The 25,032-nt window shown below is 44.0% G+C and overlaps 1 protein-coding gene and 1 long non-coding RNA gene across 2 annotated transcripts in view; one reads left to right on the forward strand and one right to left on the reverse strand.

Moving 5' to 3' along the window:
• CDase (neutral ceramidase) overlaps positions 1-25,032 on the reverse strand; it is a 147,569-nt gene that overhangs the window by 98,437 nt on the left and 24,100 nt on the right. The window lies entirely within an intron of this gene.
• LOC119187675 (uncharacterized) lies at positions 1,316-24,129 on the forward strand. The gene is made up of 3 exons (XR_005111885.2): positions 1,316-1,742; positions 8,372-8,419; positions 20,980-24,129. It is a non-coding gene; the product is annotated as an uncharacterized LOC119187675 (long non-coding RNA).

Raw genomic sequence — 25,032 nt, forward strand, 5'->3', positions numbered from 1 at the left:
AGTTTGTTACAGCGCGTACTTTCGCCGGGTCTGGCCGTACGCCGGCAGCGTCAACAAGGTGACCCAATACGGTAATCTGACGAAGACCGAAGTGGCACTTGGAGGAATTGAGCTGCAGGCCGGCCCGTCGAAATATGGATAGAATGGTCGAAAGGCGTTCAAGGTGGGTTGCAAAGGTAGGTGAGAAAATGATCACGTCGTCCAGGTAACACAAACATGTCGACCATTTAAATCCTTGTAGGAGCGGGACCATCATTCTCTCGAAGGTTGCTTCATACGACAGCTGTGACTATAACAAACATTGGGCCCCTCGACCGATTCCCCACCCATGTCGTTCCCTCGAGAAACTAGAAGCAAATGCGCCGTGAAACAGGCGTGGTGAACGATGTATGGGCCTGAAGTCCATTCCTCGAGAGATGTATGCTGTTTTTGACCTAAGTGTACAGTTACACATATTACCAGGTTCCACAAGACTATGGGAATCAGTTTGACCATGAGATGATAACCCGACTTTAATATACCTTTTCTATTATACTAAACCACTCGGCACATCATCTGGTACAAATTTCACAAAAATACAACATGTACCATAGCGCAAAGCGGGGGGTGTAATTTTAGAAAGCCGCTGGCTCCAAAACAATTTTGACGATGTGAGTTCCTTAACGTGGACCTAAATGTAATTATACGGGACCATTTCCTGCCCTTTTTTTTCGCATTTCGATTTAACTGTTTCGTTACAATACGAAAATGGTTATTTTTCACATGTCTCGGAAAGCTGGTTTTTTTCCAGTTTTAAAACAGCTAAAGCACAAAATGTGGCATATCAGTTTGCACATTTAAATGCTTGTTCTACAAAATATATCTTATAAACAAACCAAAACACTTTGCATGAAATGAAAATGTGAAGAGTTTGCAATTTTTGGTTGCCAGCTGGTAAACAGTATCATAAAAAACACTATAAATGCAAAAATATTCAAAAAACAAAGAAAACTCTGAATATACAATTTGAGGATAACTGACTCAGGACCAGTATAAAACTAATAAATGTTGTACAAAACGTTTCAATTCAAATGGAGAGAGTAGTCAGAACCAATGTGCTGCTTTGTTGCTTGTGCCAACTGGTGAAGCATTGCTTGTTTTTTTGTTAGAAACAAGTGAACTCGTTCACTTTCCACAGTTATTTTTCTTGCTTTTTTGGCGATAGGAACTTCCAGGTCTTCAAATATAGACAGATGTCTGTGTTGTGAATAATCGCTTTATAAATAAAGTGTCCAATGAACTTCACTATTCAATCTAGCGTCTCCTCTTTCCATGAGCCAGCTCACTCCGCATAGGCATATGCATTCAAATGCCTCCGTACGAATATGCGTGCAAGCATATTTTTTAGTATTTTGCACATCGCATTAAAAAAAGAACAATATCGTACGCAGTTGTAGAACGTTTCGTACTGCTCCGCAGTCTGGGCCAGGATGTGCTCCGGTGGCCTTGTTGTCGTTAGGAGAAGCTCTGCAGCCGGCGCCAGCGCACCGCTCCCTAGCGAAGTGTGGACCTCAAAACTAACCAGATTGACTTTAAGGTTGTGCGCAGAGGTCGGCAGCTACGCACTTGTGGGGGAGAAGACAACTTGAAGCCGTAAACAGAACAAACCCATGTCTCAGGCTGCCGCCAAACGAAGCCGCCATAAAACTTGAAGCTGAAGTGCTGTTATCGTCGAACTCTAAGCTCATCTTCACTCAATTCAGGTGAGATTGCAAGACAATTTCAAGCAGGCCATGTGCTTTGCAGTGCTGGGCCGCACGCATGCGCGCGTGCCATTTACACCATAGGAGAACTAGTGGACACCAGATACGACCCTGTGTCTGATATAACAATAGAAGCAAAACAAAAACTGCTCCAAACTGGTTGAAAAGGACACCTTGACACTTTCAACGTGCAGCAGACCTTCAGAATATTTTTTTGTAGAATTAATTTTCCCTGAATCCTAGCAACCACTCTCTATTGAATAGCTGGTATAAAATCTGGCAATTATCACTACTCCACACTGCCAAATTGCCAAGCTAACACTTAAATTCGATATTTGACTTGCAAACGTTAATTTTATTATAGAACTTCGATGTTACTGTAGCATAATCACGAGGAGCATGTACTTCTGTCAAGTTTGCCAGCCTAGTGCACTTTTCCAATATTATACACACATTGGTTCGTGCAAACAACTGTCAAAAATCACTATGTAGCCCAAACGAGCAAACTCAAAATGAAAATGATTCTGAAATGTGAGCGGTTGTACTAACTACCAGAATGTGCTGGGTGCTCGACAAACAAATTGAACATGTCGAAATCGACAATCGAAAAGCGTTGATCACCTGTGATCAATTTTAATGGGCGTGGTAACGAAAGTGTCAACTCAAAGTGCGGCTGTGGAGGGCAATCGAAACTTCGACTTTGCACACAGCAACAGCACACGTCCCGGGAGGAGTAGCTGCTACCGTGGCCTGTCTCAAATGAATGTTGTCTTTGCCACTAACACAACTGCAACGACGTAGTCTTCAAGTGTTTTTTGAGCAACCATTAGTGAGACAAAGGTAAACGTAGCTTTCCAAACTATCAAGCGAACACATTCAATTTTTGCCTCTACGAAACGCAGGCACCCAATTCCCAAACCTTTTCATTCGCACATAGTCTTCGCCGTTGGCCAGCTGTCTTCGCTAACGATATGTCTCGAACCCGGATTGTCTGAAGCCACCAGGATCGGCACCATGAGGAATCCTCGAAATACGGATTTTAGCTGTATCCAGCGTTTAGACAAGCCGACTTCCCTTTTTTGGAGCTGCAACTTGAAGAAGAGTTGCAACTTGAAGAACCCGGTGCAGGCTTAATTGACGAATACGAGCACGTTAGTCGGAACGTTGCCACCAGCGACAACCCATGTTCCGAGGGTTTCTCATCGCTTCAAGATTCCATCTTCCCCACAACTTCGACCGGGAATTGTATCAGAAGGGCGTTTTAGCAAGTTACGGTAACACCATGCCGTATTTTCTCGTACGAACGTGTCTAACACCGCTTTTGAAAAAAAAAGGTAACAAGTTTCATCGTGCCTGTAGCGCAGTGTCTCCAATGGTTCGGCTCGGCAGGTCCTGTTACAGTTTGCTCCCCTTTTGATTTGCTTTAGGCGTTAGGCTGCTGGTAGTGTTCCGCTTTCTTTCACTCCGGTTTCACGTGAGCCATACTGACACCTTTATCGTCTCGGGTGTGTACGTTCTCCTTTCTTTCACCGGATCATTATTCCAGCACTGAGCGTGCGTCGGACAGCGGTCAACTTCCTGTTCCGAGCCGCACTAGGCTGACACGCCTAAATAAATACGCGGCAGTAATCGCGCATTCTTGGAGGCACAGCCCATTCACTCTGAGTGAGGCGTCCGGGTGAAGTTAAGTATGCAAATAACTATATGCGAAATAAAACCAACAGGCTTTTACGAATCTGTCCAATCCCAACACAAGTTCCACATAAGCTCGTCATAAAACAAGAAGGTTTCGACATCGTATGTCGTTCCTCACGAAAAAAGGCTTCACCATTTAAGTGGAGCTTCACAACAGTGACTCTCGCTCTCACCCCCAGCGGATCATCTCAATTACTGCGCCTAAATCAGCGAAGTTTGACGTGCGGCTCGTTACAAATTTTAGCTCTGAAGTTAACAAATCAAACAGATAAGTGCTACAATGAGTGCTGCGCGCAGAGGTATCTTGCAATCATGCGCGATTTCAAATCCTTACGTTGAACTGTCTGGTTAAACCAACCGGGTGCTTTTTCATGGAGCGCCTTACAAGCTCCGACATTTACAAAATTTCCTTCGGTGACCCCCATGCACCCCGAACCTTGAGATTTCTGTAACACGCTTTGCTTAAATTACACGGGTATTTAATTGAACAGCTAAATCTTTTACCATACGTGGAAGCATCGGAAACCTCGTCCACAGCGGTGGATCAGTGACTATGGTGCTCCGCTGCTGACCCGAAGGTCGGGTTCGACTCCGGCAGCGGTGGTCGCGTTTTGATGCAGGCAAAACGGTAGAGGTCCTTGTGTGATGCCCGTGCACGTGAAAGAACAACAGCTAGTCAAAATTTCCGGAGCCCTCCACTATGGCGTCTCTCATAGTCATATCGTGGTTTTGGAACGTAAAATTCAACATAATATTATTAATATTGGTAACCTCCATACAATTAAAGTAAAATTATATCCTGATGCGTGCTGCCAAGGCACCAGAAACATTAATATTTTCATCAGCACGCCCATAACGCCAGTGACATACGTATCTTCCTTCTATCAACTTCGCGGCATATCTAGAAAGACGCCCTGTTGAAAATTCTATCAAGTTTTGCATATAGATTGATCGACGTTTATTAATTTTCTGATAACCGACCTAGTTATATACTATACATGCATCTCGTTCCGCGTATCACTCTTGACATTTGAGTCGTCGTGCCAGCTTGACAGTGACAGTCGACTCCTACAAATTTCACTGCGCTAACTCTAATGATTCCCTGAAGACATTATCGTCAACATTCAAGGCGGACGTTTAAAGCACGTTGTCGAAGCAAGATGTTGAAGAAGTCAATGCGGATGAGCTATGATAACTCATGAAAGTCGTGTACTGGCCATCATGATTAAAGGCCACCGAGGTCGCTCGGAGGCCCATATTTAGAAAGACGACTTGGCAAGGTGGAACGCTTCTGGCGTTGGACGCGTAATTGCCTCCGTAAGCCACCACTTCGCCAAGTGCATGAAACTGCAGCGTAGACCCACTCTTTATTACTCGTGGCCGCCAGTTCTGCGCCCGGAGGCCACCTCTGCAAGGCGGCACTTCCTATCTCGAGGAAGTGCCCTTTCCTCCGAACGCAGCTTCACGGGCTCTTCCGGAATCTCTCCTTTTCGTTCCGACCCCGGCTCTGACAGAAGGCCAGCTCAGTCAATCGCGGCTGTACGATCCTTGTCATTCGCAAGTCGATCAGCTCGACCGTCTGTGGCCCTCGCTAGTCACACCTTCGTTTTCTACACGACCTGAACCTAACATGTAGAGTCGCCACAGCAGGTGGAGGTCGACTATTCCCATATGTTCGCCCACGCTCAGCCCTTGACAATCTCCCGCCATAGTCCGTCTTCGCCTGATCGATGGCGTTCAAACGTCCTCTTTGTGAGCAGCCACCCACGGCCGCATCGGGCAACTCGGTCACGGCGACCGAGTTTATTTTCCGCTCGAGCAATCTTGTTATAGGGCCGTTTCGTTCGACGCTATTTGTAGTAGGAATGGGGAAGGCTGGGACGAGATCACCGGAGGCGCGGACGGGGAAGGAGGAGCGAGGGCAGTTTTGTTGGATGTTTTAATTTTGGCGTCCGGAAAGCGCCGAAATCAGGGTTAAGGCTGCCCGATTCAAACGAAGACAAGATCGAGCAATCGCGTACGTCTCCATTCGCGCCTCCATTCCGCTGGCACTACTACACGTGTGCAACTGACGGCTTATCTTGTTGGTCGTCTCTGTGCATGGGTACAGCCCAATTATGACACTCCATGTATCTACACTGGACGTTTCTTTGACACAGTATAAGTGGTTGGCGATGTCTGCAGAGAATACAACTGAAAAGGGAGGATGTGACATGCAATCCACTTGCGCTATCTTCCTAGGTTGCCACAGAAAGCAGCTCTCACATGCACCGATGTTATTAGCGTGCTGTTTCCGTCTATACGGACAGATGTGTCATCACCAATGCGTCCAACCTACAGCTTTTGTGACATGTCTTTCGGTGAAATTCGCGCGTAAGCTCAAACGTTGGCGACAAGAACGTTTCATCACAACACAACACACCGTCTTGATAGAAAGCTTCCGGGCTACAACGCAGTATGCGTAATTTATCACCATGTGCAGCCAATCGGCGAAGTGAGCTGGAGCACGGTAAAGAAAACGTTAGACAGCGAAAAAAAGTTACACAAGCGAAGAGAGTTCACAAGCGAAGAAAAAAAGTTGAAAGGAACTCCCGTTAATTTTACCGAGTTCTATCCATGGGTCCCTCATTATCGAAAGCGCTGAGCCAAACGTGAATGTAAGCAAGCTTGTACAAATAATTCTAGTATATTTTGCAAATCGAATACAGAAACTCTTCTCGTTTGATTATATTCATTCGTTGCCCTGGAAAGAGACTCGAGGCTCCATGCGAACTAATGGTGAATGAGAAATGCAGATAACCTTTACAAAAATTATAAAATGGCTACATAGTCTTCCTGAGATGCTCTCTTAGCATAAAATCTGCATGCTTATTTCATCTGAGGGGGCTCGATCTGGTGCTGCGAGCATTCAAACGCCATTACAAAGGTATGCGTATAATAGGAGGATTTGTCTTATATTTGCGATTGCGGCCTGTGACGTTCTTGTGGTTTTGTTTACGGCATACCCTTTCGTTTACTGTATCAAATTTTGGAATACTTCTTCTTTTCTAAACGAAAAAACCAAGGCTCCGCGTACACGCGCAAACACTGCGAATGAATTGTCGCGCCTAAAACAATATTTTGTTGAAAACGGTAACTTTGCCTAGTCCAAAGCCCATTTGAAGAGTTTCCCAAATCCATGACATCAGTCCAATGCTGGCTCAACAGCCATTGATGCAGCTCTCGTATGAATTCGTATGAGATTACTCTCCATAAATATTGTAAAAACACTGTGTAGAGTAAGCGCTTCAATTGGATATACATAATATCCGGACTTTTACGTGCCAAAATGACCATCTGATTGGGAGGCACGCTGCAACGAAAAGTTTCAGAAATTTTGACTATCTGTTGTTTTTTTTAACAAGCACTGATATTGCTCCGTACGAGAGCTTCTAGAGTATCGCCACCATCGGACGCAACCGCTGTGGCCTCAGAATAAAACATGTGACCTTCATGTAGGCATCCGAGAACCATAACTGCGGCATACTTGCTTAATTTGATGAAGCTGTCAAATCATTTCAGTTCCTTAGATAATCATTGTTCGCGCTCGACACTTTAATGCACTATTACGTTTCTTCACCCGTATCACTTGGGAAGAAGTTCTCAGCCGCCAAGGGGACAGTGGTAAGGATTGATATGTGGGGTTTTAACATTCCAAAACCATCATATGATTATGAGAGACGCCGTAGTGGAGGGCTCCTGAAATTTGGACCACCTGGGGAGTTCTTTAACGTACACCCAAATCTGAACACACGGGCCTGCAGCAATTTGGCCTCCAGCTCTTCGATATGTGTCGTCCTATCGTTTTGTCGTCGGCCCCTGCAGGTTCGCTCGAGAAAGCAAGCACGTCCCATTTCGTCGCTGCTGCTTCCGTAGTCCAAAAAAGCTCATTTTAGGAAAATAGTAAAAGCTTATGAGGTGGCGGTGCCGGTCACTGGTTGCGGAAGGTGCAATATACACAGGCTTAACATCCCAACTTTGTAACGGTATAGGAGTTCACAAATGATGATTCCACGAGAGATCGACACGGGTCCAAAAGTTGATATTTTAGATTTCATTGAGTATTTTATATTTCGTGAACCTCTCACTAGGTAGCCCGAAAGTCAACTTCGTTTTATGATTAACGGCATAACTTACGAGAAAAAAAATATCAAACTTCACCAACACGGTGGCACCAATTTCGTCACCTGTCATTTTCGAAAACTGCAGATGCTATAAAAATACAAATATTTTTGTTTCAAGGAAGATATTTTTTACCTGAAATGCTTGTCTAATGAAGAATGAATTCATACGGTTTCAAGTTTGTAGACCTTAAGAAAATAGCTTTTAAAGATGTCTAGTTTTGCGACAGCTTAAAATAAGTTACGTATTCCCCTTTTTTTTCTCCGAAAGTAATGCAAGCAGCGTTTTCAAACTTGACACGTTTTAAGTATATAGTATGTTCATTAGGTACATAAATTATTGCTACCGTAAGGCAAATGTAAATCTTTATATATTGCTTCAAAGTTCTCATATTGGCAAAAGTGTACTCCACTGAAATTTGAATAATACAAAAACCCCATCTTCGATTTTTCCTAAAAACTCGTAAATAGACAACCGAAGGCCATCATACAGTAATATAGAAAAACATGTTGCATTATTTTGTTTTTAGCGACAATATTCGTGGTACAAATCAGAGCTTTTCTAGAATGCGCTGATAAGTTGAGAAATCTAGAAATCGGAACGGAAAAGTCGCAATGAGCTTCAAACGCGTGTAAACGTGACCGCATTTGGTGAAGAAAGGCTGTTTTAGCAGATAGGAGTAACTATTTTGAACACTATATTCTACAGCATCTGAATTCACTCTTATACGTAGAGCACTGAGACTTCTAATATGTGGTTCCTCTCCATTACAGACACACAGATGGAGCTGCTGTGATGGCCATGTGTTTGCAACTCGTTGGGTAAGAGAATTGAATGTTGAATGAGTTCATAAAGGATTCATAACAAATTTTTATCACTTGGGGCACGAAGACTACCGCATTAGACTGAACAACACGCTTTAGGGCAAGTTGTCATCCCTTATCTGCTCTACAGATTAATTGCTGTGCACCACATCTCGGAGGCAATGCTTTAGATCATATGGTTCAAAGTAGGGACAAAGATTACGCCTCCCGTAATTTTATCGACAAAAACATTGTGACATTCATTTTAACGTACTATATTTCAGTTTTGCATTCGCACTGTGGATACTTGCACACAAGTATCAACAGTGCGAGATTTTAGCGATTTTACGATATTTACGAGATTTTTGGAAAAATCGAAGATGGGGTTTTTTTTATTATTCAAATTTCAGTGGAGTACACTTTTGCCAATATGAGAACTTTGAGGATATATATAAAAATTTACATTTGCCCTACGGCAGCAATAATTGATATACCTAATTAACACACTATATTCTTAAAACGTGTCAAGTTTGAAAACGCTGCTTGCATTACTTTCGGAGAAAAGAAATGGGGAATATGTAACTTATTTTAAACCGTCGCAAAATTAGACATTTTTAAAAGCTATTTTCTTAAGGTCTACAAACTTATGAATTCGTACAACCTTATGAAACCGTATGAATTCATTCTTCATTAGACATGCATTTCAGGTAAAAAATATCTTCCTTGAAACAAAAATATTTGTATTTTTATAGCATCTGCAGTTTTCGAAAATGACAGGTGACGAAATTGGTGCCTCCGTGTTGGTGAAGTCTGATATTTTTTTTCTCGTAAGTTATGCCGTTACTAATAAAACGAAGTTGACTTTCGGGCTACCTGGTGAGAGGTGCACGAAATATAAAATACTCAATGAAATCTAAAATATTAACTTTTGGACCCGTGTCGATCTCTCGTGGAATCACCCATTACTTTTCACTTTGTGTGAAGACGCCTGACCGTGTCGTATTCGATTTTAAATACACAATCCTTATTAGAGCTCAAGAACCAGCAGAATTGTAATATCGGCAGAATTGATTACAAATCCGAGATTGCTCAATGAGTTTTTTTTTTTTTACTAAAGGGCTTAAACAAGGCAATTTAATTTAAACAACGCTGTTTTAATGCCTCAATCGCACAATAAAACACGTCCGAAAGAATATATTTTATTATGTCTATAGCCTTCTATACGCCTCGCGTCTAAGTGAAAGCGTAACGAAGCTGATCAGATCCATGTACAGGAGGACCGCAAAGCCCACTTCTTCGCTTTACTGGTCATATTGGTCTGCAAATTGGCTTGAAGCCATGGCTTGAAACCAAACTGTTTCAGCCAATCTTATTCAGAACAATATAAGCGTACAAGCGAGTTTTAACTTGGCACTCGTCTGGTTTTCTTGTTCCTTCTCGTGTCATTGTTTTCTTGCGCTATACTTTTTAAAATGAAAAAATAATAATAATGTGCTCACGTGTTTACACAATAGTGTTCGTGTAAAGGACCCTCGCTAGGACCTATATATAACAGGCGTATCTACCGGCGGGGCAGGGGAGCGCTGCAAACGGCCTCCCCCTTCCGAATATCGAGGGCGGTCACGGTCGGTAGTGCTCTGGCAAACCAAGAGCTGAGGTGAAATTTTTGGGACCCATTTCAGTCACGTTATGTAAATTGCTATTTTTTCATAAATACATTGCTTCAGGCTGGCGTCGTCTTCTATGCCCCGCCATAGTACGCGGTAAGTGCGCTGTGGTGCAAGCCGCGACGCTTTCTCGTCTTGAACACCAGCCTCGCAGATGAGGCCACCGCTGAAGAGGGGCTCCTTAGAGTGAAATTATTTGGTACTCATTTTCTTTTCATTCTGCCTGACGTCGTTTTTGCAAACCCGGTGATGCTGTTTACTAGCTGCTGGTTCTCTCCTGTAGACGGCGGAAAATCAGCAGTTTTTTGTAGACTAAGAAATTGACTATGCTTAACTCTTAGTAAATTTTGTCAGGTCCGAAAATGACTGGAGAAGAAGCGAATTGAAGCTAATCCTTACATCGATTTCTTATCACATAAGGTAGAGAAAGTATTAAGTAGATGCGACGTTAATGTTGTTTTTACGACTGTCAATGACATGTGCGCTGCCGGAGAGTAAGATATGCGTCGACGAGCAGAGAGAGTAGTGGATAACAGATAAAAAGTGGACTGACAGTTCTTTTTTTAAAAAAAAAAAACAAGTGAAATGGCATGCTCCCGTACTTGTGTGGTATATAAGGGTTCCCTCCTTTCACCCGCGACCGCTTCTTCGGAGAACAGATGACGGCTGTGTTCATATGAGAGGCGCATGAAGAGGCCGTTAACCGGAGGCTCACCATGAATAATTCATTACAGTGTGTAGTGTGTTAATGCATGCGCGCCAAAATATGGTGAATGCAGAGTCTTATAAGTAAAGACAGGAACTTTAGGCAAAATGCCTATTTTTTTCCTGGAGTCCGTTTCGAGCCTATTTAACATATAAACACAAACTAAGGGATGAGAAACATTTAATCATACATTTATTGGGCCTATAAGTGCCTATTTTGAGGTTGGTGCCTATATCAGCTTTTCAGTGCCTAGAAATGCCTTTCCGCGTTCGTCCAGTAAGCTTTTTTACTTAAATGAGCTGTTCGTATGGCGAAAAACAAGAAGCAATTAATGTGGCCATATTAACAACACGTGCCTAGCATGCTAGTTTTTTTTTCATGTTTTTAGCTCCTGGTAAGGTGCGATTATGGTTTGGCGTAGGGTCGACGCGCGCATACACTGTGCCATGTTGGCGACAACAGATCATAAGTCGACGCACTGCCACAACGAACGTATGATCAGACTCGGCCAATGCGCTCCGACGCATGTGACGTTTGCCCAAGCTCCGATAATGTCGCACTTTGAACGCGCCTTTACATGAGCGGGACTTGTACCCCAGCGAGGCAAACCAAAACTGGCATCTATGGCGCTAGCGGGCCCCCCTAAAAGATTTTCATTGCTTGGTTCGAGAGTAATGCAACATGGCGGTTGCGTTTCGGAGGCTAGAGTACATGTAGCTACAACGTACTCTAATCAGACTAAGCTAGGCTAGCGCTGCCGCCTACAGCCTACACGTAAGTTTTGTTGGCATTTATGTTCTTCATAACAGAAGCTGTCGGAAGTCTACCTAGCAATGCGGAATAAAAAGAAGCCATAAAGCGTCCTTGTTAGTCTATGGACCAGTGGATCACAGCGCTACTCCGTCGATAGAGAAACAGTCTGTGTGGAAAGCGGGGAAGAAGACATTAAAAATGTCAACAATATTTTGAGTTTGATGTCCACTCTGAAGCACGCATAGGCATAAGGCTCCGAAAATTGGTAACGCAACTGCTAATTTAGTCAAATAACCACTGAATCTGCGCGAATAACATGTATTTTCTGGTCGTTCCACGGGCACACAGATTACTTTTGTTATTTTTATATCTGCATCTGTGAACTCACGTGCACAGAACTCGCATCCACCCATTACACAGAATACAGTCATATGCGAAAGCTTCACTGCCACAAGCCACTTTGAACTTTATTGCTTACACTGTATAGCAATCCACAATTTAAGCTTCTCGAGTAACATTATACAATAAAAATCATGTACTAAGTGGTTGAAGTACCCACCAGGGACAGAATATCGCTATCGCGTTGAACGCGAAGCTTATGGATACCCAGATTTTTTTTTTTCGGACACGCAGGAAAGATTTGCCTCGTCCCCAATAGATTGGTCGCTCACAGCGTTCTGTCAAAGTTGAAATCTGTCTTAGAAATAATCCCACTATTTATGTGCTAAAGCAAGTGTCTGAAGTTTCTAGCACTGCTGATTCAAATATTTAGGATGCAATTAAAGCAAATACTGACTAAAAGAAGCACAATTCAAGCCCGAAAAAAAACCTTAAGGTGATGCTGATTTGTCATTGTTTTCACAGCCTTTCCCATAATGTCAAATTACCTCAGATTTCACCTAAATCTGTTCAAATGATTGGGCTTTTTGCTATTCCTTTTCATAAAAAATATAAATTTAGTAGCTTTCCTAAAGCACAGAATTTGCCTGCTGTGTTTTTTACAGTTGAATAATTGTCCTGAGTACAATACTGAAGTATATATGCCTAAAGAAAAGCTTTTAACGCCTATTTATGCCTAAATGACAGTTTTAGGGCCTATTATAGGCGTCTAAACCATTCATTTTTCGTACCATAAGTTCCGGTTTCTAGTTATAAGGCGCAAGAGTGAAGATACGAGTCTAGCTGCTGAGGCCTGGCATATCTATAGCAGTAGAAGCACATGCGTGGGGCAAGCTCGATCAACTTAGATAAAAAATAAATAAAATGTTTAAGTTGCTATGTCAGGCGTAGAAACCCATGTATGCCAAAATTAAAGGTGGCGCTTCCACATGTGGGCATGGTCGGATAAGTTTTGCCTACTTTCCACCACAGTGGGCACTTTGTTTATAGTCAGCATGTGTGTTGCGTTCTTGTCTTGTGTCTGCGTTTCCCCGCCTTAAGTTCGCTAACGATGAATCCTAACCTACTATAGCCCAGCTGTCTATCGTTCTTTGTGCTGTTCCTGTTAACTATTACCCTGTATTTGTGTGCGTAAAGCATGGGAAAGTCCAGCCAAGCTGTTCGTCCTATTTTTGTAAGGTCTAGAGTGAAACACTGTCAGATATAAAATTATCCTTCTCTCGATATACACACAGAAATAATACAATAGGCTATTGTCTTGCGACAATGGTTGCCACGAGAAAATAGGTAAAGAGTGCATGCTTCTAAATAACTGCTTGTTCGTCGACGTTTATATTGAAGACTGACCCCTCTCTCTCTCTCTCTCTCTCTCTCTCTCTATATATATATATATATATATATATATATATATATATATATATATATATATATATATATATATATATATATATATATATATATATATATATATATCCCCAGAGCCCAGTCGTGCGTCAGTTGATACACCGCTGCAGCTTTTTCTTCCATTATTCGAGCCAAAGACCTGTAAGATCCACAAAAACACGTTTTTTTGTTCTTATTCTTTGTGTGGTGTGCTTGCTTACCGTACGAAAACGTATGCACTTCACGAGGCGGTTTTCCTATAGCTGATGCATCTGTCAGAAACATTCTGACAACGACAATCGCGCAAGCTCCCGTGAATCCTAAAGACGCTCTTTGCCGAGGACACATCTCCAGCAGCAACTTGACACTGTCGGATTCATATATACTCTGAACATCTCTGAACATATATACTCTGAACTCTGATCATATATATATATATATATATATATATATATATATATATATATATATATATATATATATATATATATATCCCCAGAGCCCAGTCGTGCGTCAGTTGATACACCGCTGCAGCTTTTTCTTCCATTATTCGAGCCAAAGACCTGTAAGATCCACAAAAACACGTTTTTTTGTTCTTATTCTTTGTGTGGTGTGCTTGCTTACCGTACGAAAACGTATGCACTTCACGAGGCGGTTTTCCTATAGCTGATGCATCTGTCAGAAACATTCTGACAACGACAATCGCGCAAGCTCCCGTGAATCCTAAAGACGCTCTTTGCCGAGGACACATCTCCAGCAGCAACTTGACACTGTCGGATTCATATATACTCTGAACATCTCTGAACATATATACTCTGAACTCTGATCATATATATATATATATATATATATATATATATATATATATATATATATATATATATATATATATATATATATATATATATATATCTTTTTGCTGAAATAGAGACAAAAATGCAGAACCAGCTTCAGAGGACTTTGCCGTCTTGTACAAAGAAAGATAAAATGTTTAACAAGAGCATGAATGAATGCAGAGGTACAGCTCGCCATTTTACGCAAAATACAATGAGACAGTCATACATACGCCTATTGTACAAGTGACAGTGCATACAAATACAGTTCGTACAATAAACGCACCACTTTATGCGTCGATACAATTTTGAATAGCGGCCTCCCCAGTAGTACAGTCTCATATCATTCAATAAAATTTTGTGAATGTCTAAAAGCTGTTCACAAGTATTTGCGTTTCAAAGACTGGTACATCATCCTTAATTCAAGTTGAACTCTCTTTGTAAGCCTCTAGCTTTCTGCTCAGTGGGTAAGCATCGGTAAGATGCAGCTCTTATATACCTTCTTCTTGGGGGACAGCGGTAGACTACCATTAATGATTTGAGAATGCTTGCCGAATGTGCTCCATTCCACCCTTATTATTCTTGTTATTTCACTGTCATGGTCCGGCTTCACGGTTTCTACCTGTCCCGAGTAAGCACATTCCTTTACAACTTCCAACATTTCGCCGCCTATCGCATAGCGCTGTTTTCTGCCGAGACTGTTGTGCACTGCAATAGTTTTATTCAAATTAATTTTCAGACCTACCCTTCTGCTTTCCGTGTCCAGTTCAGTAATCATGAGCTGTAATCCTTCCCCTTATTTACTGATCAAGGCAATGTCATCAGCTAATCGCAGGTTACTAAGATAGTTTCCATTAATTCGTATCCCTAGCTGTTCCCAATCTAGAGCCCTGAAAACCGCCTGTAAACACGCAGTGAATAGCTTGAGAGAGATCGTGTCTCCTCGCCTTAAACTCTTCGCTATAGGATTCTGTAGCTTTCTTTATTTTGGACTATGGTGGCTGCGGATTCGCTGTGGATGTCTTCTAGTCTGTATACATGGGCTTCGTCAATGCCCTGATCCCACAGTGCTTGCATGAGTGCTGATATATCAACCGAATCAAATGGATTCGCGTAATCTGTGAAGGCTATGTATATATAGGTTGGTTGTAATCCGCGCATTAGTCTATCACCTGACTAATAGTATAAATATGGCATATTGTTGAGTAAGCTTATAAAATTCTGCATGGTCCTATAGTTGAATAAACGCTGATGTTGTTTTAATTCTATTAGCTATTATTTTTGTGAAAGCCAGTAGACAACAGATAGTAAGCTGATCAGCCACTGTGATTTTTGAAGTCCTTGTCTTCTCCGCTTTCCATGGATTAAGATCATGTTGACATTCTTCCAAGATTTTGGTATCCTTCCCGTAAGCGGCACTTCGTATGCAAGGTGCCCAGTTTTTCTAACACAATCCATTAACCATCTTTCAACAGGTTTGATGTTACCTTAGTCTCACCAGCGGCTTTGCTACTTTGCATTTTCTGTGGGGCTTTCTTTACTTACCTTGTCGTTACTGCTGGTATCGTTCTTCTAGGCTATTGCGGTTTCTTATACCGGTGTCACATGGGTACTTTTGATCACGATCAGTGTCGATCCGGATTAACCACGATCCGGATTAGGTGCTGCAGCACGGTCACTTTTAATCGCGATCAGGCGCGATCGGGATCAAGACTATCGCCATACGCACATCGCGATCTGGCTGAGAGATCGCGATTTCGTGTCGTCTGCACCCCCTGGCCGAGCTTGTTGAAAGCAAAACAAACAAGAAGCTCGAGCATAGTTCAATAAAAAAAACTTTAAAACAGCCACAAGCTTATAAAAAGCAAATTCTAAACTGTTTTAATTAGAACAATATCTGAAATATTGCATATTCTAAGATTCGTATCAATCGCATGTAGTTATGGGACAAGCAGACGACAAGCAATCGACCATTACATTCCGCGCTCAGTTCCACTCTCGCACTGTCGGAGCTGTTGGAGAACCTCGAAGCAAACGGAGTGTGAGTGCCGCAAACCTTTCGACTACGTCGCAACGTAAGCGCACTTCGTGGTCAAATCGACCGCTGGCAGGAGCGACTGGAAGACTTGAGGCGCCAGAAGTGAAACTCTGGCGCGTACAACGAGATTGATGCTTTGCTGCGACTGGACGGATACGAGCGGGGGCCATCAGAAATAATATTGGAGGTTGAGAATTTCACTCAGCAATACAAGTAAGTGCAAGGAAAACTTTATCGAGTGATGGATTAATGAAATAACTCTTTAGTGGCACGCAAAGTTTTTGAAGTTCGAACGGTTATTGCTCAAATAACATTGCTGATAAAGGGCTCCGCATAAATATCATACGCCGAGTTTTGTCAGTGACATGTTTTACGGCACGCAAGTACCTCCTGGTGCATTTCTTCTGACCCAAGCTTCAATCGGATTAGCTTGGGCAGTGTAGCAGCGGTCACAAAGTTGATCGCAATCAAGAAAACCGATCCGGATCGCCCTGATCGCGATTAAAAGTGCCCGTGTGATACCGGCATGAAGATATCACCCTGGTTGTCACGGCTGCTATACAGATCTCTGTAGAGCTCCTCCGCTACCTCAACTACTCTATCTTTAATGGTTGTGACCTTGCCTTCCTTATCTCATAATACATATACATCAGATTTTCACTTATGTACAGTGTTGCCTTCGCAACTTTTGGGCTTCTTCCACTCTTTACAGCAAGCTCAATTCTCTCCACGTTATACCATCTTATGTCGGCTGCCTTAATCCTATTGATTAACTTCGAAAGCTCCGCCAGCCCTATTTTGTGTGTTGTGTGTTGCATTAAAGGCTTTTACGGTCTGACGTCTTTTAGGAGTTTTCTCGTCTATTGTGATAACTGGCCAGGGTCCTGTCTAACGTCTGTACCTCGACTTCCATTGCAGTCCTTATGATACTTGTCAGATTATCGTTCATTGTGTCAACGTTACGTCGGTTTCCTACCTTAGAGTCGCCATTATAATCTGAAGCGAAACTGAAATCCTGTGCTTCCCACCTCAACGCTAGCTCATTATTGGCCTCTTGCTTATCAGTTTGTGCCAATCCTTTTTCAAGTCTAGACGAATTCGAGACCTTACCATTCAATGTACACTACATCGAGTCTTGCCAATGCATCTAGCGTGCTGTTTTATATTATTTAGTGTTATTGCTTTTTAAAACCAGAGCTGCAAACCAACATGATTCAGCTCGAAGTGGTTTCTAATAAGACCTTATCTAGAACTGTGCGGAAGGCGCACTCCCGAAATCTACGCTATATGCCCACAGAAGCTATACATCCATATAATGACAGGAAGCAGGCCCCAACGCCGCTGTTTCACAGCTCCTTGATTCTAAAGAGGTTTTTTTAGGTAATGATTCTCTGCATGTACACACAATACGCGGAAGTGTCAGGCAAGCGACAAGCTGTCATCTGTACTTGCAATTAATAGCACTTCTCAGTTACAATATTTCGGGTATACTATTGCAAATGTATACACAAAAGTACAAACGTACAAATGCGTACATCATACTTCAGGGGGAGAAGGGCAAGTGATTCGTATTTAACAACAAAAGCCGACTGTCAGCTCAGTTTTACCGGAACTGTCATTGAAAGATTGCAGAGTTATGTTGACCGCATATTTAGCACATTTATGCAGTGTAATGCAGCGCATCGATGCAGCACATGTATGTAGCGCATGTATGCACGCTTCATGCCCAAACTATAGGCTAATATATTTGACATTTTTTTAATGCACTTGGCGTAAAAATTTAATTCTGTGAGTACAATGATGTAATTCTTATTACCTGTATGCACATCGTTGTTACTTGTCGGTTTTCCCTACCTGATAATAAATATTAAACCGGCAGCATAAAGTGGCGTCAATCGGAAGTCCACTATGATCAACACTGTCTCTTCGAAGAAACTTGTAGCTACAGCGAAAGTTAAGACTTATACACATGATAAACTCGGAAAGTTATCGGCTACGCGTTTATAAAAGTCCTTAGTTCGCACATTTCCAAACTAAATGTGAGATATTACTATAATACTCACTTAAATAAAACGAACCTTGCTGCCATATCCATGTAACGCGACTGGTTCCATTTGCCACGGAGTGTTGATAGTAGCGAGTTCATTGGCAAAAAAGACCATGTCCCGCTAAAGGGAACCATGTGTAGATGCGAAGTGGCGGGCGCTAACGCTTGCAATGCTATGGCGGCGACGTTGAAGGTGGCACTCATCAAGCGAAGGCTAAGACACACTTCGCTAAATTCAAAACGCGCGATCTACTGCCTACATATACGGGGTGATCAATGAAAGTTGTGCAGAGCGAGCAGTCAGTTTTTAACTAGCAAACAGCCTTGCGACGCGAGAGAGGGGCAGGGGAGGGGCAGTGTTTGCGAGTGTCACACGCGGCGAGCGGCGACAGATTAGGGAGAGAGTGACGTCACGCACGCGCACTGCGAGGGAAGGCGTGACCTACTTGGCACCGTCCCAACGCTTGCGGCCAGGCGGGCGTGGTGTGGACGTAGTAACAGCGTTACACGGCTAGTCAAAGAGCTGCTTCACATCTAAAAAAAATGGGGGACCCTCAAAGGCCAACTCCGGTGATTTTTGACCATGTCAAGATAATGGTGTTTCTATGTTCCTGAGACACTCTTGTCACGAGCCGAATAGCTGAAATGGTCAGTAAATTCGAAAATAATTTTTAATAAGCAAAAACGGGCAAACCCGAAACCGAAATGGGCGCCCTGTCTGCATATGGCGTACTATTTGGCAAGAACCGGAGGCCGTATACTGGTTCCGCTGGCGTGAAGTATGAAAGCTGTGAAAGCCAGACCACGGAAGCACTGGCTGAACACCACAGAAGAAGGAAGAAAGCTTTCCCGTGATATACTCGTGCCAAACACCGCCGCTGTCGCCTTGTGGCCAGCACAATAAACGCTGTAGGGGCCAAAGTATGGATGCCATCGGCTGCGTCACTTCCATTGATATGCCAAACAGGACGTCACACAGACAGTGTTGCCAAAAATTCTGGCAAGCGAGGTGAGCTTTCCGAGGCAATCTTTAAAATTTATTTGCAAACAATCAGCGCATCTCTAAAGCCTGTAATTTGGCATAAATGGCAAAAATGTGCCAAGGAACGTACCCTGCGAATTTCACTGAGATTCATCGACCTCGGAAAATTTACCGGAGTTCGCCTTTAAGCCTTGCCTTTAAGAGTTGAACGGGATAGCGAAATCCGGCCCCTAGTTCGCCCTTCCACCGCTAAGAGCATGTTTATCAATATCTTTTGTTACACACACACACACACACACACACGCGCGCGCGCGCGCGCGCGCGCGCGCGTACGTACGCGCGCACACAGTAGATTGTACCAGCGAGCGCGCGCGAATGATATAGGTTTTTTATTTGAAGCAAGAGTCGCATGGCCTCCAAGATACACGCCACGCGCTCGACATCTCGGAGGCTATGAAGAGTCTCACAATGCCTCACAAATGGCTGTTTGAAAGTTTGTGTGTGTTTTTAGCGGCGATGGCTGCACTATACCGGCCTCTTTCAACGTAGTTTGATGGCCTCCCAAATGCGCCAACAAATCGGCGAATGGGCTATAGTTTTCGTCTTGACACCTATCGAGCAAATTACGATAAGGAGACTTCTTCTGCTACATGGCATTTATGTAGTGTTTTTCCCGAATCAGCGTCAAGTAACATCGGGGCTTTGTGGTAAGACACCTGCTTGCCACGCGAACGGCCCGGGATCGATCCTCAATGGTACCTGAAATTTCGTTCTTTGTTTTATTTGCTTCTATCTCAATTTTTGGCTTACAGGCGAGTTTTCGCTCACAACCAGCCGTGCCGACGCCCACGACGGAATTTCTGCGACACGAGCTCTCGAACGCTATCGCGTTGAAGGGAATCCTGATGGAATGCGAAGCAGCAGCGGTGCGCATGGCGTTGACTCGGTTGAAACGAGCGTCGACGCTAGCGTTGGAAGAACGGTTTGAAGGGTAACTCGGTGTAGTGTTTACTCGAGTGAAAGTTTGTTTGAAATGAAAAGGCACGGGAGGCGGGTTAGGTTTTCTGTAAGATTGATCGCAGAAAGACTCATCGCTCAATGTGCGCTCGAACGTGCGAATGGTGGAGAGGATGAAGCGAGTGACATGACATGCGGCGAGCGGCGACAGACTAGGGAGAGTGTGACGTCAATGCGCGCGCACTTCGAGGGAAGGCGTGACCTACTTGGCACCGCCCCAACACCTGCGGCCAGGGGAGGGCGGTGCGGAAGGAGGGACAGCGTTACACAGGCTAGTCAAAGAATGCTTCGCATCTAATATTATATAATATCAAGTGACAGGTTTATTCCTTTCTGATCAGCCAGACGAACACCCTAGGCCTCGGAACAAAGCCTGTTGGCAGCAATCGAACCCATTACTGACACCAGCACTAAGCGAATAACAGGCTACAAGAATCGGGGAGTAATCGCGATTTTATTTGCGGCATGAGGAGTGGCGCCAATGTGCATACAATTAACAAAATTAAGTGCCTAGAAAGTTACAATTCAATGTCGACGGAGTAATGAAAGACGTCCATCGCCGCAGTGCAGTAGCACTACCCTCGTGTCGGTGTGTCCGGTGCCAACGTGGCATCGCGCCTTTCCGTCACGCGCAGGGGCTGGCCGTATATTCGCACAGGTCGGCACAAGCAGCCAGTGCGCTCGCGTCGTGCATTCCAAAGCGTCAGGTCATTGCAGAGATGCGAGTTTGATCGTTTTTTCTTCTCCTTACAGGTCATTTACTCCCAACAGTGCGCCGGAGGAAAGAGGGCAGCGGAGCGCGCCCGGAAAGCAAATGCCAAGAGCACATGAGCCAGTCTAGCAACGGAGAAAGAAAAAGGGCCCCAATACAGCGAGTAGCAGGAAGCTGCCGCAGAGCGACGACGAAGAAGAAGAAAGTGATTCGGAACAAGTTGTCCCAGATAAGCTGCGCGCAAAGCGTCGCTCACCGGTGGCTGGCCGTGCTGACGGACAGGCGGCCCAAGCACCGAAGCAAGTAAGCGCCACTGGTTTGCGGTCTGGGACGCTATCGTCCATGCTTTCGCTCAAATAGACCCACCGGCTGATGGAGCTCCCATTACTCTGGTCGATTGAAAGTGCATCTGGCGTTCAAACTCACGAGAAGACAACCATATATGGTGGAAAGCATTTTTATTTTGCTTCAAAACTTGTGCTCTGTATACAGTTCTTTCCACAAAGGTGATTTTTAAAAAAAAAGGGGAGGGGGGTGGAATCTGCGAGACCAGTACATACAGGCCACTTCAAAGAACCACCTAAGCAGACGAAAGGTAACGATGTGCAGCGCGTTACATGGTTACATGTGCAGCATATACATGGCTGAACAGCACAGCGTGGGGACCCCGATGCTGACGCGCTTTTATGCCGTCAGACCTATACGCAAAATTATTTCCTAGGGTTCACCTCTCAGGTGAAGTGGTTACGTGCTCGGTTCGATTATGGCCGCAGCTGTCAAGTTTCTATGGATGAGAAATGCTAGAGGCCCGTGCGCGGTGCAATGCCAGGGCACCATGTGGTCAAATTTTTCGGAGTCTTTTACGAAGGTGTGCCTCACAATCATATCACGCTTTTCGAACGGAATACCACATATATTGTTAAAAGCTAGTTCAATAGAGCAGTAATGGAATTCAGTGAGCCAACAGTTCGAGATGCGCTGAGCGCGATAATAAAGGGCGTAAACCCACGCGCGGGCACATCTTCTCGCCTAAGTAGTACGAACACCAAACGAAGTACGCGAGCTACGTGCACGGTCGGCACGTATTTATACTCCAAAATGGATTTCAGTTCTGGCTGTTAAGAAGAACCTGGGTCATAGCCGCGGCTACTTATGGACGCCAGAAGCCTATAGACATAAGCGACGGCCACTCTGCAGATAGCAAAATTGGCACTTCTGCAAGCGCAGCTTCTGCAAGTTGTGATGACCGTGAACGAAAAAGTCGGTCTTTATAGATTGTATTGCCCTTTTGTTTTGTTTTCTATGTGTGAATTTCCCGGGCACACTTGCGCCGTTGGCATCGCCATGTGGTCCTGCCACTGAAGGCACACGCGTGACGCTGGCGTGAGGGCCTCCATAGACATTTCTCCTGTAGCCAGGTCAATGTTGCGAAGGTAACAAAAGCTCTGTTCAAATTCCTACGCCACGCGGACTTGAACAAGCGGCTGTAACAGCAATGTCACACACCGCGAAAGACAAGACTGAACTATGACTGAGTGTGCGCGCGTGTGCTGCCAAATGTGCTGTGTTTATCACTCTCCCTTCTCTGCTCTCTAACCTTCATTTACCCCATCCCCCTCCCATGCGCAGGGTAACAAACCGGCTGCCTATAGGCTGGTTAACCTCCCTGCTGTTCTTTTCCTCCTATTTTTCTTCCTTCCTCCCTTCCACTGCGTAGGATGTGCGTTGCGCGCACATGCATTGTAGCGTTCTTACACCTGTGTGCGTCCGATTCGTGCTCGATGCCACGCTGTGTTAATGCTTTCTTATATTTCAATAGTATAATTGTTGGAGTTTGGCATCATAAAACCGCTATACATATGATTATGAGACACGCCAGAGTGGGGGGTTTCAGAGATGTCGACCACCTGGCGGTCTTTAAGTACGCTTAAATAATAAAAAATGCGGCCGCAAGCATTTTCGCCTCCATCTCAAGTGCAGCTGCAGCGGCCGGGTTTGATCCCGCGACCTGCAGCCGAGCACCATCAGGCCACCGTTGTGGGTGAAATATTTTGTTTTGTCTCTCGGTAAACGCCAATGGTTTTTCCTCGGTTTCACCGTTCAGTACTGAGAACACCAGAAATACTGCTGGCAGGCTCTTTATCACGGCAGCGGTAAGCAACGCTGTCAGGCGCCAACGTGAACATATAAGTATTCATTCGAATGTTTTGCCTTCATGCTGTGAAACTGACCTCCTCTTTGCGTAAATTAGTGTGGAAGTAGTTTGCGCGAAGGCCAACCTGGAATTAGGATGCTCGTTTAGGACATGCGTTCAGATGCAACCAAAATAAAACTGCAAAATTTTGTGAGCAATGGATGAAATTCCATGCAATGAACTGGTGAACGGATCAGTTTAAATCTCGTGTGACGTGAAGTTGTCGGTCAAAATTTCTAAACCACTGCGTACGTGACTAGAACCATTGGAGCCCTTCTTGGGCGAATTACCACCGAGTACAGTTAAATTGGCTGACGTGAAGGCATTTTTTTCTCCGATTCGTTTTAACCTTAGTAGAGCAGGCGTTTCCATAGAAAGAACGTACAAAGAGTTAACTAAACTAACCTTGGTTACCACCGTTAGACGCGTAAGATGCTGCTCACAATGATGAAAGGAAAACATGCGAATAAAATACCCATCTCTGCAACTCGAACAAGGCTGGTTACCGAAAGTTACATCACAACAGAAAAAAAAAGAAATATGTGAGAGGGAAAACAGAGAGGAGTAAAAGTACATAATAAACGAAAATGCGCGCACGCCTTACGTCAATTGAAGCGTATATGTACACAAAGGAGCCCTTCTTTGTTTCTTTTTTGCCTCTTCATTTCTTTCTTTCGTATTCGTCTGCGGTGGCATGAACAGCAACGAAAGCGTGGCCACATGCCGCGTCCAGCAAGTTTCGCACGGCGTCTTTCCTTGAGTAACGAAGGGGAAGGCGGACGGCTTTTCCTCCTTGGCCGCGGACCTTCCAACGCCGTGGAGTGATTGGTAGTCCTCTGGAAGCGCGTGTGTCTAGGAAAAACCCAAATGGACTGCAGTAGCGGTGATGCGCGCCCCAACGTACCACGTCGACAGTTTCTTGCTGTGGTATACTACAGCACCGAAAGTCACAATAAAGCATCAACTCCTCGGCAGGACAGTCCGAGCTGCAGCTATATATATGCGCTTTCTATATTTCTAAGAAATGGCGCGAGGAGTGCCACCCACGTTATATAATTATGTGATATAACTATAGAACGTACTGCACTCAGAATTCACTATACTGGTCGAGCACTTTTTTTTCCCGAGGAACAAAAGGAAATGGACGTGAAGAACCTCTCTGGGCACTTTCACTAACCGAAATTCAACAGAACCTAGCAAAGTCCACTTCTTTATTATGAATGTATCCTCCTCATTCAATGACACGCAGCTACTCTTACCGAACCCAATCAGCCTGGTCAGCATATGTTCGCTCGCAATTCCTTGAACCATGATTTCAGTTACTGTCTGTAACGCTCACAGCGGACTCACATGCGGCGTTCGCTCGTGCTGTTGCCTGTAAAAGCCTTTCAGGCACAAGTGGCATATAGAATACCTAGCGAAACACGCTCAATCATCGCAAGCTTGACAGCGCGACGTCACTGGCAAAGAATGAGTTCACAAATTCCCACTGGGGTAGGCGCCGGAGAGGCGTCAACCAATGTCCTCCTCAATGGTTAAATATCCTCACATAATAAAGGAAACTAACACGTTGTAGTGTTGCATAAAAATATTTGTGCGGGGCCTACACTTGCTGGAGAAGCCGAGTGTGAAGCAGAGCTATCACACGCACAAAACTAGGAACAGGCTTGGCTGAGCTCCATTTGGGAGTTTTGTCATTAGAAATCTGATTTTTACTAGTTGAGTTCCAGTATATATATATATATATATATATATATATATATATATATATATATATATATATATATATATATATATATATATATATATATATATCAAATAGGTGCACATTTATACAACGAGTCCTCTTACGGGGTAACGATCAATTTAATAGCCAGAAACGCAGCCACGATTTTGTTTT

This window comes from Rhipicephalus microplus, chromosome X, assembly GCF_043290135.1.
Source record: "Rhipicephalus microplus isolate Deutch F79 chromosome X, USDA_Rmic, whole genome shotgun sequence".
Taxonomy (NCBI): Eukaryota; Metazoa; Arthropoda; class Arachnida; order Ixodida; family Ixodidae; genus Rhipicephalus; species Rhipicephalus microplus.